The sequence below is a fragment of the Acipenser ruthenus genome, chromosome 6 (genome assembly GCF_902713425.1).
Source record: "Acipenser ruthenus chromosome 6, fAciRut3.2 maternal haplotype, whole genome shotgun sequence".
In the NCBI taxonomy this organism is placed as follows: domain Eukaryota; kingdom Metazoa; phylum Chordata; class Actinopteri; order Acipenseriformes; family Acipenseridae; genus Acipenser; species Acipenser ruthenus.
Window position 1 is genome coordinate 35,779,096 of NC_081194.1, and position 13,916 is coordinate 35,793,011.

Sequence of the window (13,916 nt, forward strand, 5' to 3'; positions counted from 1 at the left end):
CTTTCTTCCAGTTTTCAACACAGGTGCTGCCTCCCTTACGCATTTGTTGCGTGACTCTACTAATGTCCTTTCCAGTTGGACCTTGGCGCACTTAAACTCCTCGGTTAGAGCGGAGACTGGTAGCTGCAGTATTCCTTTACCATAAAGTCCCACTCTGCTGAGGCAGCATGGAACTCCCAACCATTTCCTGATTTATGAACTGGTTAAAGCTTCCAGCTTCTCTACTGTTGTCAAAGAAACCTCGTACACAGTCAGTGACCACAGCAACCTCAGCAGTAGACCAAACTGAAAGTACCAGAGTTTTAGTTTGCCTGGTGAAGCGCTGCTGTCTATGCTCTTCAACCCTTCCACCGCTTGTTGTCTAACTTCTCCCACACGAACTGTGTCCTTTAGATCCCCGTCGTACCACCTCCCAAGACTCTTCACTGGCTTCTCAGACACTGTTGGTATTGCCTCACCATTAATGAAGAACGTTTTATCTACTACTTTACCTTTAATTATAGAGATGCTCCTTGATTTAGTGGGCTTGAATTGCATTCGTGCCCATTCAATGTTATTGGTTAATTTGCCCAATAACCAATTAGTGCAGGCTACTGTTGTAGTCATGGTTGTCATGTCATCCATGTATGCTCGAATTGGTGGTAGTCGCATTCCAGAAGCCAAGCGCTCTCCTCCCACTACCCATTTTGATGCCTTAATGATTACTTCCATTGCCATGGTAAAAGCCAGTGGAGAAATGGTGCATCCTGCCATTATTCCAACTTCTAGGCATTACCATGTAGTGCTGAATTCTGCAGTTGAAAAACTAAATTGCAAATCTCCAAAGTAGGCTTTCACTAAATTTGTTATTGTCATCGGTACACTGAAAAAATCAAATGCTGCCCAAAGAAGTTCATGTGGCACTGAACCATATGCATTAGCCAAATCCAGGACTGTCACATGGAGCTCCTTCCTCTCCTTTTTAGCTGATTGAATTTGTTGCCAGATCACATTGGTGTGTTCTAAGCATCCTGGGAAACCTGGAATGCCCGCTTTTTGTATTGAAGTGTCAATGAAGCAGTTCTTTAATAGGTAAGTTGACAATCTCTGAGCAATAATGCTGAAGAAAATCTTGCCTTCTACGTTTAATAGGGAAATAGGACGAAACTGACTGATGCTTGTAGAATCTTTTTCTTTAAGTATAAAGACTCCACCTGCTTGGCGCCATGCTCTCGGTACAACCTGTTTTTCCCATGCCACTTCCATCAATTTCCACAGGATTCGTAGAACTCCTGAAGCACTCTTGTACACTCTGTACGGAACTCCATTAGGCCCTGGAGATGATGAAGCCCTTGCTTTTTTCACAGCTCACTCTACTTCTTTCCACTTAGGTGCACAGTCCTCCATTTGGTATTCTGGTGGATTGATAGGTGGGATGCCTGAAGGACTTGACATAGGCTCCTGCCTTTTTGAATCTGTATGTGTTTCCTCCAAATATCTCTCCAGCTCAAACTTATATGCTTTTAGTGTGCCATTCTTCTCACTGGTGAATAACTTCTTTACAAATTTGAATGGGTCTTTATAAAAGTTAGTTCTTGCACGCTTCTTCTTTTTGTAGCGTTTCCGTAAGCGCTCAGCTTTGCGCAATGTTGCAAGCTTATCTTTTATGACCCTTTGTAAGAGATTGAGACCCTCTTTCTGACTTTATTCTGCTCTTCTCCATTGCTTCCTCAGCTGTCTCCTTTCTCTAACTAAGCGTTCAATCTCCTGCTGCCGTCTAGACTTTCCAGGAATAGTTTGTACTTTTTCCTTCCTTTTTTCAACTCCAAACCTCTCGCTTCCATATGCGTAGATGATGTCCCCAAATTTATCCAGCTTCTTTACAACTGTTCCACTTAACCTTTCCAACGCAAAGCAGAGATCTGTGTTTACTGTGTCCCATGCAGTTTTCTCACAAGCTCTTGGCCATTTAACTCCAGGCTTGTGCCTGTTGAGGTTCTTTTCTCTCTTATGCTGGTTTGTCTGACCGGGTTCACAAGGATGATTAGGTTCATCACTAACTGTGTCCATGCAAGTCCTCCTCACATCTATGACAGGGGTGCTGATATCCTGCGAACTGTGGTTTGCTTCCTGTCGCTGGATTTCATTCAACTGACTTAAAATAAGTTTGAAAACAGGGGTATATAGTTTGTCACATTCTTTATTTCAGAAAAATAAAATGAGCAGTAAAATTGGGGAAAAAACAAAAAGGGTACAAAGTGCTGAAAAAATGTATAGTGTTAAAAAATAAAGCAAGCTTGAAAATGTTAAAACAGTTTGTTAAAATGTATAAAGAATTGAAAAATAAGTTTTGAAAATAAAACAAGCAGTAAAATGGTAAAAACAAGGTTACACTGCGTGTACTTTCTCTGCGTGTAAAAATGAAAAACAGTTTAAAAGCGGAGAAATGTTAAAACATCTTGGAGAACAGAAAAGCGTGTCTGTTGAAAAAAAGGCTAAAAACACTTTAAAACACTTCTTAACTATCACAGATAAAAAAAATACATAGATAAATAAATAAATACATAAATAAATAAACAAAATAAAATAATAATAATGTGAGGCCCTGTATACATTAAGTTAACATTTTAAAAACCTTATTGCATTATTTATTTTACACAGCTTGAGACCCAAGCACAAGTTCCAACTTTGTTACAATGTATCTGCTTAAAAGAAAAAACATTTAAAAAATAAAATGCTACAAACCTTAAATGTGACTGTGTTTGGTGGTGTCTGCAGAAAATGGGGACAATGTATGAAACTGTGCCCCAGCAGGAGATAAGGGCGTCGCTCGAAGATAAGAAAGTAGGGGGCCCCAGCACTGGCTAGCAGCATCGCTGGTCATGTGCTAAGGGTGTTGTAGGTCGCTCAGTTTAGAAGATAAGAAACGGTCCAGAACCAATGGCGAATCGTTGCAGTAAATGTTAAAAACAAGTACATTAACAGAGAAGTGTGTATGTTACAAAAAGACAAAGTGTTTTAAAATTAACAAGGAACAGATGCTGTACAGATCCAAATAGACCTGCACTGAAGTAAAGCGACACAGGCTGGTCTTAAACAGAGAAGCGTGGCTGTTGAAAAAAAACAAAATGTTTAAAATAAGGAATAACCTTTTTAAGAAATGTAAATACTTAATACAACACATAAATAAATAAATAAATAAAGTGAGACCCTATATATTGTTAAGTTAACTTTTAAAAACCTTATTGCATTATTTATTTTACACAGCTGGATGTACAAGCACGTGTAAAACAGAACGATCAGCCGTTGTGGAAGTGCCACTACCCTTCCTGTCATGTATTTGTAGTTTTTACAGAAGTTTTACCTCGTTTAAGGGCCATGTGTGTAGTTTTAAAGATTGCAGTTTCAAGTCAATTTTGATCTTAAGAAAACAAATTGTTACTGTTAACCGGTAAATAAAACTAAAGTATAAAGTTGTTGTTGTATTTATTAATTTATAGAAATAAAATAAGACATATGTTGACCCAGCCATGCAGAAAGACCGGTTTGGGTCTCTCTTGGCAATGCTGGAGCGACCTGTAAGCTTATGCAAAAGTAAACAAACACAAACACAGTTTTCAGAAGTACAGACTGAAGGATTATTAACTGAAGAAAACAGTCTTTAGGCACATATATAAACACTTTGAAATCAGGCATTTATGCTGAAATGCACAAATCATGAATGTCTATTTAAGTTAATTTAGTTTAAAGCTTAAACACATCAACAAAAAAATGCTACAAACATTGACTATCAGCGGTCGTATTTTAGACAATTTCCAACTTTGTTACAACGTATTTACTTAAAACGAAAAACAGTTTTAAAATAAAATGTGACAAACTTAGGCTGGGTCTATTCTTGTGTGAGCATGGCAAACTAAGAGACAATTGTACAAGTGACAGGCCCCCCTCATGGGCAAGGGGCAGGGGATTACAATGGCCTGTGGTGATAGGCTATAGGCAGTAAGTGACTGGTGTGTTTTAGTTTGAGACGCTGTTCAAGAGTTTGTTGTAATTCATTTAGGTAGAATGAGAACAGTTTCAAAGAAGGGAATGGTAAACAATTTATAAATTAATTAAAACAAGAATTGGTTGTGTTGGGGTTAAATAAATAAATAAATAAATAATTGTATAGATAGCCCCTCTCAATAAATACATAGAACACTTCTCGTTACACAGTATGTCACTCCCGTTTTAGAGTTTTTTATACATAGGACTGTTATGTATTTACAAAAAACTGCACGAAAAACTATTCCGGATAGCCTGTTAAAAAGTGCTCAGAATAGCGGGGTGTCTGTATAAAGAAAATAAATGTCAAATTGGTTCAAAGAATTGGTTAACAGACCAGTACGCTTACGAAATGACATTCGAAATGCGTGTAGAAAAGGAGAAGCCATACTAATGGGGGATTTCTACTTCCCCCGTATAAAATGGGAGAACCTGGTGGGGAGCACAAAGGACAAAATTGAAATGGTGGAAATGACAAATGACTGCTTCCTAACGCAATTTGTCAAGGCACTGACTAGAGGGGAGGCATGCCTTGATTTAGTCTTTTCAAATAATGAAGACAGAATAACTAAAACAGAGGTCAGAGAGCCATTGGCAAACTCAGACCACAACATGGTCTCATTTGAAGTATTTTTTAAAACCCCAAAAGTAATAACTAAAGCTAAGGTTTACAATTTTAGAAAAGCAAACTATGAAGGTATGAAACAGAAACTAACAGAAGTAGATTGGCGTAAAATAGAGAAAACATCTACAGAAAAAGCATGGCTGTTTTTTAAAAATGTAGTACTAGATGCCCAAAACAATTACATCCCAAAAGTAGACAAATCTAAATCTATAACAAAATGGCCAAAATGGTTTAATAGATCAATTAAAAAAAATATTCAGCAAAAAAAGGCACTTTACAGAGTGTTTAAAAGGGACCAAAAACAAAGTACTTGGAACTGCAAACACAAGTCAAAAAGGAAGTTAGAAAGGCCAAGAGAGAGATAGAAATCAATATTGCTAAGGGGGCTAAAACCAATTCCAAAATGTTTTTCCAATATTATAACAGCAAGAGAACATTCAAAGAGGAGGTTAAATGTCTAAGAGACACAAATGGCAAAATCATAGATGAAGAAAAAAAAAATAGCAAATATATTAAATGATTACTTTTCACAGGTTTTTACAAAGGAGGACACGGACAACATGCCCCACATGTTGACCTGTTCCTATCCAATTTTAAATAACTTTAGCATAACAGAGGCAGAAGTGTTAAAGGGACTAGGAGCTCTTAAAATAAACAAATCCCCTGGGCCGGATGAGATCCTCCCAATAGTACTCAAAGAAATGAAAGAAGTTATTTACAAACCGCTAACCAAAATCATACAACAGTCTCTTGACACAGGGGTTGGACCGACAGACTGGAAAATAGCAAACGTAATACCGATCCACAAAAAGGGAGACAAAACCAAACCAGGTAACTACAGACCAATAAGCCTGACTTCTATTATATGTAAACTTATGGAAACTATAATAAGATCCAAAATGGAAAATTACCTATATGGTAACAATATCCTGGGAGACAGTCAGCATGGTTTTAGGACAGGGAGATCGTGTCTAACTAACCTACTTGACTTTTTTGAGGATGCAACATTAAAAATGGATAATTGCAAAGCATACGACATGGTTTATTTAGATTTCCAGAAAGCTTTTGACAAAGTCCCGCATGAAAGATTAATTCTCAAACTGAACGCAGTAGGGATTCAAGGAAATGCATGCACATGGATTAGGGAGTGGTTAACATGTAGAAAACAGAAAGTACTGATTAGAGGAGAAACCTCAAAATGGAGCGAGGTAACCAGTCGTGTACCACAGGGATCAGTATTAGGTCCTCTGCTATTCCGAATCTACATTAATAATTTAGATTCTGGTATAGTAAGCAAACTTGTTAAATTTGCAGATGACACAAAAATAGGAGGAGTGGCAAACACTGTTGCAACAGCAAAGGTCATTCAAAAGACACAGACACATGGCAAATGACATTTAATAGAGAAGAGTGTAAGGTACTGCACGCAGGCAATAAAAATGTGCATTATAAATACCATATGGGAGATACTGAAATTGAAGAAGGGAACTCTGAAAAAGACCTAGGAGTTTATGTTGACCCAGAAATGTCTTCATCTAGACAATGTGGGGAAGCTATAAAAAGGCCAACAAGATGCTCGGATATATTGTGAGAAGTGTTGAATTTAAATCAAGGGAAGTAATGTTAAAACTTTACAATGCATTAGTAAGATCTCACCTAGAATATTGTGTTCAGTTCTGGTCACCTTGTTACAAAAAGGATATTGCTGCTCTAGAAAGAGTGCAAAGAAGAGCAACCAGAATTATCCCGGGTTTAAAAGGCATGTCGTATGCAGACAGGCTAAAAGAATTGAATCTATTCAGTCTTGAACAAAGAAGACTACACGGCGATCTGATTCAAGCATTCAAAATCCTAAAAGGTATAGACAATGTTGACCTAGGGGACTTTTTTGACCTGAAAAAAGAAACAAGGACCAGGGGTCACAAATGGAGATTAGATAAAGGGGCATTCAGAACAGAAAATAGGAGGCACTTTTTTACACAGAGAATTGTGAGGGTCTGGAACCAACTCCCCAGTAATGTTGTTGAAGCTGACACCCTGGGATCCTTCAAGAAGCTGCTTGATGAGATTCTGGGATCAATACGCTACTAACAACCAAACAAGCAAGATGGACTGAATGGCCTCCTCTCGTTTGTAAACTTTCTTATGTTCTTATGTTCTTATATGCATTTATCCTGGCCCAAAACTGATTTTGATAGAAAAACAGCAGGCAAACATGGCACAGATAGCGCATTCCAGCTTCTTATTCACATAGAAATGTAACACAAATTGAACAAGTAACTGAGGTATGTCAAGGGTGAAATGTCTTTGGGCCACTTATTTTAATACACTTATTTAATACTGTTGATTTTCACAGAAGGGGAACGTCTGTATGTCATCCATGGGTATTTATCCGGCCCAAAACAGATTTTAATACAAAAACAGCGGGCAAACATGGCACATTTCAGCTTCTTATTCGCATACAGCAAATGTAACACAAATTGAATAAGTAACTGGGGTATTTTGGGTGCTAAATCGCTCTGGGCCACTGATTGCAATGTTGATTCTCACAGAGGGGGAACCCCTCTATGTTACCAAACAAATGGATATTGTTTAGGAGCTGCCCCTCCATAAATATCCACAGAGTAATTTTCAGCCCAACGTGATTTTAACCCCTTAAATACACTGTTACTTATTCAAGCATGTGTGCCAGCCGTTATGACCCTGAAATCAGTGTTGGGCTGAGCAAAACAGAAATGAATATTGTTGAGGAGCTGCCCCTCTATAAATATCCACGGAGGAATTAGCAGCCCAACGTGAGTTAACCCCTTAAATACAAAGCAACGGCGAATAAGAAACAAGCGAAAAAGAAACAGGTGAATAAGAAGCCAACTTCAGCCTCATGGTTACACTAAGCTGTCTGTCACTGACAACTGCGATGGACAGCGTGAGCACAGCACTTTTGCTGCAAGCCAAAGTTTCTTCTTCTTCTTCAAAAAAACATATCCCTGTTACCTGTTCTGGGGAATTTAAAGCTTTGCTCTCTGCTAGTTCAGTTACCTATGCAAATGCAAGTTGATATATGGCATGAAACATTTCGCCAAGGCAAGTACAAATATGTCAAACGCACTGAGAGTGCACTGTCAAAATGCTCTTCTGGGCTCCAGGCAAGAGCGCCACTGTTAGCCCCGTTCATTTGTGACATCATTGTCCTATCCTTTTTTTTCCTTGCACCTTTCTGGGATAAATACAGTATGTAAGCCAGTTTCACATCGTCCACTCTAGTAGGTGGCACTACAGTCCAACTGAACAGCATCATTCTACAAGAAGGCAGACAAGCCCTCTAGGACTATGTCACAAGTGGGCGGAGTTAGTAAACAGTGGAGCATTTCTGGAGCCCGTAGAGCACTTTACAGTGCACTCGCAATGCTCTTAATGTATTTGCGCTTGCGCTGGTAAAATGTTTCTTGACATAATCAAGCATTAATTCGCATAAATAATAATCAGTCACTTTATAGTAACGATATTTTGTATTGTTATTAAAAAAAATACCGGTATATCCTGGCGCTGCAACACAGCATCGCCGCAATGTATTCAGTACTGAGTGGGCTCCAAAAATGGCGCCTGTAATGGAGTACCGAACTGAATCACGGGATTGACTGTCCTATCCTTCTTTATATAGTCCTAGCAAGCCCCCCGGAAGCGGAAATTACAATTTTATTGCTAAACTTAAAAGTACCGTTTATTTTTGCAGTAGCACAATGTAAATATTTGTAAATTAACGTGGTAAGTTGTGTTGAGTGTTTGCCGTAGTTTGTAGCCTCTTCTCGCTATGCATAGTTATCCTTTTTTTGTATGCCATACTAAGAAATGGCGCCTATGTCGTCTTTCTGTATAACAATGAGTCACTCAAAGTGTATTTATATCTTTAGAAAATATTTTTATTTAAATTATTTTTTCCAGTTACTTTAAAATAACTTGCTTGTTTTGTGTGTGTGTGTGTGTTTTTTTAATCGATTTATGTATTTATTTATTTTTTTATGGGTGTAGTCTGTTCATGCGCGCTGTTTTTAAATTTTCAGGAAGGAATACACTATAACTTACGTTGAGTCGGACTACTGTACCAACAAAAGCAACGGTAAGGCACTTCATTTTGATATTACTGTTTTATTACCAGGCAGAAGTTGTTTTGATATTGGACATTCGCAGTGATTCTGAACTGCAGGCAGTAGGGAATAATACATACATTAGCATACATCATGTATTACATGCCAAAGTCCCACATGGCCGGGACCGTCCCGATGCATTGAAGCAGCGTTCCCTCTAAGCTTTTAAGAAAGCTTGCCGTTTTGACTGAGAAAGGGTAAATTATCAGTGAGAAACCTTCGGCTAATATATATATATATATATATATATATATATATATATATATATATATATATATATAAGACTGAGAAAAAGGAAAACTGCTGTGTACCAAAATGATCAATAAGAAAAAAAAGCATATTTCAGGTACTTAAAAAGGTAGAATAATTGATTACAAATCAATTATCAGGACGTTTTGGACTACAAGTCCTTCATCGGCTGAATACAAAAAAACATTCTTATACAATTCTGAAACAATATTCCAACACAAGTATCTCAACAATTTTACAATTTACTTTAAATTTAAATAAGACATTTATTGTGGCTCTGATTTTGAATCATCCTTTGATCTTTTGCAGCCCTGTCGGTTGTTGTCGTAGATGTAGACTGCATGCTTAACTGGTGGCCTGCATAACATTGCTTTATACGGCTGTATAAAACACTGGCGTCTGCACTTCAATTGTAACCATTTTTAGGGCTACTAATTGTTCCATTCGTTCCAACCAAATTCCGTTTTTCAAAAATGGCCAATTCCATTTGTTCCCATTTTGTTTATCAACGTGTTAATAATTAAATATGGCATTTGAACATAAATATAATGTTGGTAGTTAAAATAAGTACATTTAATAAATATTACCACAATTCTTTATTTATTTATTTATTTTCTTTATTTATTTATTTTCAATCAGACTCTTGTAATAGTAAGTAAAGCACCTGAAGACACTTCAAATCTGTCATAATGTTTATATACATCACTTGGCTCATTGCTGGCATTAAAAATTTTAGGAAAACCTAAGAATTATATTACAACAGTTCAGAAAACCAAATGTCCAGCACAGTTGTGAGAATCACATACAGTCTTCCACTAACACAGTAGTTCAGTCTACAAATAAAGGTGAAAAGACCTGTTTAGACCTTATTTACAATAACAGTAACAAATATGAACCAGTTTAATAGCAGTTCAGCAATGTCATGTGAGAGTAGGGCTGGGACGATAGTGTTTTCTTTACTATCGGTGCTTCGTTTTTTCACAACGCAAAAGAAACAGTGTGAATAATAAGTACATATTTTCATCAGATTTTATCATGAAAAGTAAACGTTTCTTCAGATTAACTTAACACTACACATTTCTAATTCTTTATGTCTAGTCACACTGTCGGCGAGGTTCCCCACAAAAAGTTAATAAAACATTAAAAATATTAAGCTTGCCTTAAAATGACAGCAACCGGATTAGAGGAAAAAAAACTCCAACAGGGAGCACAAGAATAACTATTTACAAGTCCAACGTAACAAAGTCTGTGCTCTCTCCAGAGCTTATTTTCTGTTTTTATTCAGAAATATACAGCATCCACATTCTCTGGTTTCAAAGAAGAACAGAGTTTGTTCACAAGCATCCCTGCTTTGCTGAACACACACTCGCTCGGGATCGATGTTGCAGGGATACTTAACATGCTCTTTGCCAAGGCTGCTAGTTTGGGAAAGCGTGTCTGGTTATTTTTCTACCAAATCAGGGGATCTTCGCTGATGTTTAATGGAGTTTCAGAAGCATAAATCGTCATCTCCTTGTTGGATTAAGGTTTCCTTGGAAGTAGTGTGTGTTTGTTGCTGTCCACGTAGTAACAATTCCATTGCTTGTTCGGTCTTCGTTTTCTTTTTAACAGATAAGTCCTCTGTGCTGCACTCAGTTGTACAGGCGTGATTTCCTTCATTTTCGAGGTTGTCCTCCACCAGCCTCACTAGTTTGGAAGACAGTGCTTCAGACACGCAGGCTTTGGCCTGTTCGGATAGGAAATCCAGATGGCGAGATCGTGGGGTCAAGAAATGATACAAAAAGAAACGGCATAACCTCATTACTTGGGTCATTAAGCTGATGTAAACACAATCGCTGAGACAAATTATGCACTGGCTTATCTCTCAAACTGTGTAACTGGAATTAGCAAATCAGTTGAGTTTGAAGAAGACGGTGTCTCCTCTTCATCAGGAACTTTAGTCAGTCTATGTTTTATCACTGTTGCAAGTGGGTACAAAGAACTAGCTGTAATGTTTTTCTCTGCACTCATAAGTACTGTAGCCAGTTCGAATGGCTGTAGTAGATGTAATACCTCAGCCATTAGCTACCACTGCTCAGTCTTGAAATCTAAAGTAGCTGCGTCAGACTTTTTGGTCAAATCTGGGTTTGATAAAACTGCAATAACTGGCCATTTTAATTCAAGGCAGTGATCAAACACATAATAAACCGTGTTCCACCTTGTTTGTACGTCCTGTATTAACTTGAGTGGTGCTTTTTCTGTTCAGCATTTCTGTTTGTTTCCTATTTAAAGTGCTTGTTGCCATCTCACTCTTTTTAAAATGTGCAACCAGTATCCTTGCTGCTGCCACGAACATATGGACTTGTTGTACGTCGTCCAAGCTTTTCTGAATGCAGAGATTTATATTGTGCCCTGCACTGCTCACACTTGCCACGCTACCAAAAAGTAACACAGCACGCTCGCTTGCAGAAAGCAAAGATATTGCTCTGCACACGTTGGCTGCGTTGTCATGAACACAAGCTATTACTTTTGTAGCCACTTCAGACACTGTGTTTATGATTGATCGCTTCTGCTAAATTCACAGCTGTGTGCTTCTCATGTAATTTTCGTGTCGCTAATACTTTTGACTCGAGTTCCCAGTTTTGCTTAAGTAATGGCAGGTGACTGTTAAAAACGCTTTTTGTGTCATGCTTGACCATACATCGGTAGTGATGGACATTGAATTACACTCCTAACTTCAATCCTGTCTAAGCTTTTCCTTTGCACGTTCGTGATCCAGAGTAATGATTTTGGAGATTGTCTTTCGACGGAGCGTTTTCATAGCCCGGAGCAAGATTCACCATCAGATTTTTAAACGCAGCTCCCTCTACTATATTAACAGGTCTGATATCTTGTGTGACAACATCCACTATCAGGCCTGTTATTTATTTTGCTCTAATGCTTTTTGGATCAACTTTATTTCCAAAATAAGCCGTCACTGAAGGTGTTGCTTCCTTTTGTTTTTTACTTGTGTTCCTGATGTCATATTTTGTCGGGTGCTGTCTGTAGTAGGGAAAGCCCCTACCAAGTGCGAAATGACTGATGACTCCACTCGATAGCAGTTCAAGAAGTTTATTACAATGTGCGCAAGGGAAGAGCAGAAATGACAACAGTTCACTCACTCTCTCTCTTAATAATTGACAAGGTAGCTCAATATTTATACACTACTAGCGTAGCAACAATAGGCAGATTAACACGTCAGCATGGTTATAGAACTTTCTCGAAGATGAAGATTCCTTTATAAGGGTTTGTTTTTAGGCAGTTTTGCCACAAAGTAGACATAACGGCGCCCTAGCCATATCCCTTTTTATCTCTTGAGAAACACATTTCAAGCAATTTCACTAGAACATACTGGAACATTTCATGGTCACATTTCATAGTTAAACATCATGTAGCCCTTCTTAACCTGTTAAATGTTAAACCACATATTAGTTACCTCTTCAGTCCCTCCTTTGGACCTTCAAGCAATCCTGGCCGAGATGGTCCAAGTGTCAAGGCAGAGGTTACTAGCACATGCCTCTACACTGCATCGTTCTGGGAAAGTGGCTCATATTGGGTCACTGGTACCATTGACCAGATGCGTGAGCAAATAGATTCGGTCATCAGCCCATGGAGGAGGCGTTTCTGCTTTTTCAATAGGCATTTAAAATAACATAGCAGCAGTACAGAAATCAATAAAGCAAGCATGGATAATACTGAGGACAAATGTCCTACCATATTCACTTGAAATGTATTTGCTTGGGATTGTAAGTCGCCCTGGATAAGGGCGTCTGCTAAGAAATAAATAATAATAATAATAATAATAATAATAATAATAATAATAATTCCACCAATCAGCCCCATCTACACCAGCTACCTCTCCTGTTAACCCGCATAGAATACCCCAACCGCAAGAGCGGGCGTTTGATAGTATGAGGTGACCGGTATTGCCAGCCAATGACGCTTGCACTCGATCCACAACTATCGGGTACTAATACCTGCCAACTGTGTCTCAACATGCTCTAATGCCAGCAGCACGCCTGTATGATTGATCGTCTTCATCCAGACCTCTGCCTCCTGAGATGTTTATTGGCGGGGTCAGATGCAAGCTCACGTGTCCCACAGTCACCATCCCACGTGGTTCAAAACACGCGGTGGGAGACATCGGGCACACCTTACAGTCACCACCCACTATCATGCTTGCCACAGGTCGTGATGCACCATGTCCCATTCTGCATCTGAGCGCCGTGCTCGTACCCTATCTTCGGGTGCACAGTGGCATCCATTATTTGTGCTGACAGGTTTCTGCTACCGGCATGGTCACATAATATGGCATTTCCTAATTCAATACACTCAGCTGACCTTAGGTACATAGTGGCATTAGTACCCAGCTAATTTGCGGGACAATGACCCGTGCTCCAATCACTACCCCAATACTATTTTCTCTCATCCCTGTGCTGTGTTGATCCTGACTGGTGGTTCTATGGAGCAACCAAAATGAAACATACACCATTAATATAACGCTCTGTCTGAACGACAATATTGTCTTGGAATTGGCGACTCACAGGGTACCCTGTTCGTGCCAATCTCTGCATCACCTCTCTTTTCAATGCCCTCCCTAGCATTCCCTCGTGTAAATCTCTAATAGCTACTATAACATCTCTGGTTAGTGCGGCTTGCATTCTATAACACCACTCTTCCCTTGTTGTTAAATTCAAATCTTCAGATATAGCGTGTGATATAACACGTAGCACATTTACAGCGATATCAACAGTTTTCCCTGTCATTTGTTCTGCCGTGGCCAGCTTTTGAATAGCATCTCCCGTTCTCAAAAACGGTCCATGGCTTTCTTGTTGCTGTTCGATACTACTTACAGA

The 13,916-nt window shown here is 38.7% G+C and overlaps 1 protein-coding gene across 2 annotated transcripts in view; it reads left to right on the plus strand.

The window, feature by feature from the left end:
- Positions 1 to 8,260: 8,260 nt before the first annotated feature.
- cenpo (centromere protein O) overlaps positions 8,261 to 13,916 on the plus strand; it is a 46,252-nt gene continuing 40,596 nt past the window's right edge. For both annotated transcript variants that reach the window (XM_059025353.1, XM_034019133.3), the window contains exons 1-2: positions 8,261 to 8,413; positions 8,710 to 8,765. The gene's annotated coding sequence lies outside the window, so the exon portion shown is untranslated. The remainder of the gene's footprint in view (positions 8,414 to 8,709; positions 8,766 to 13,916) is intronic.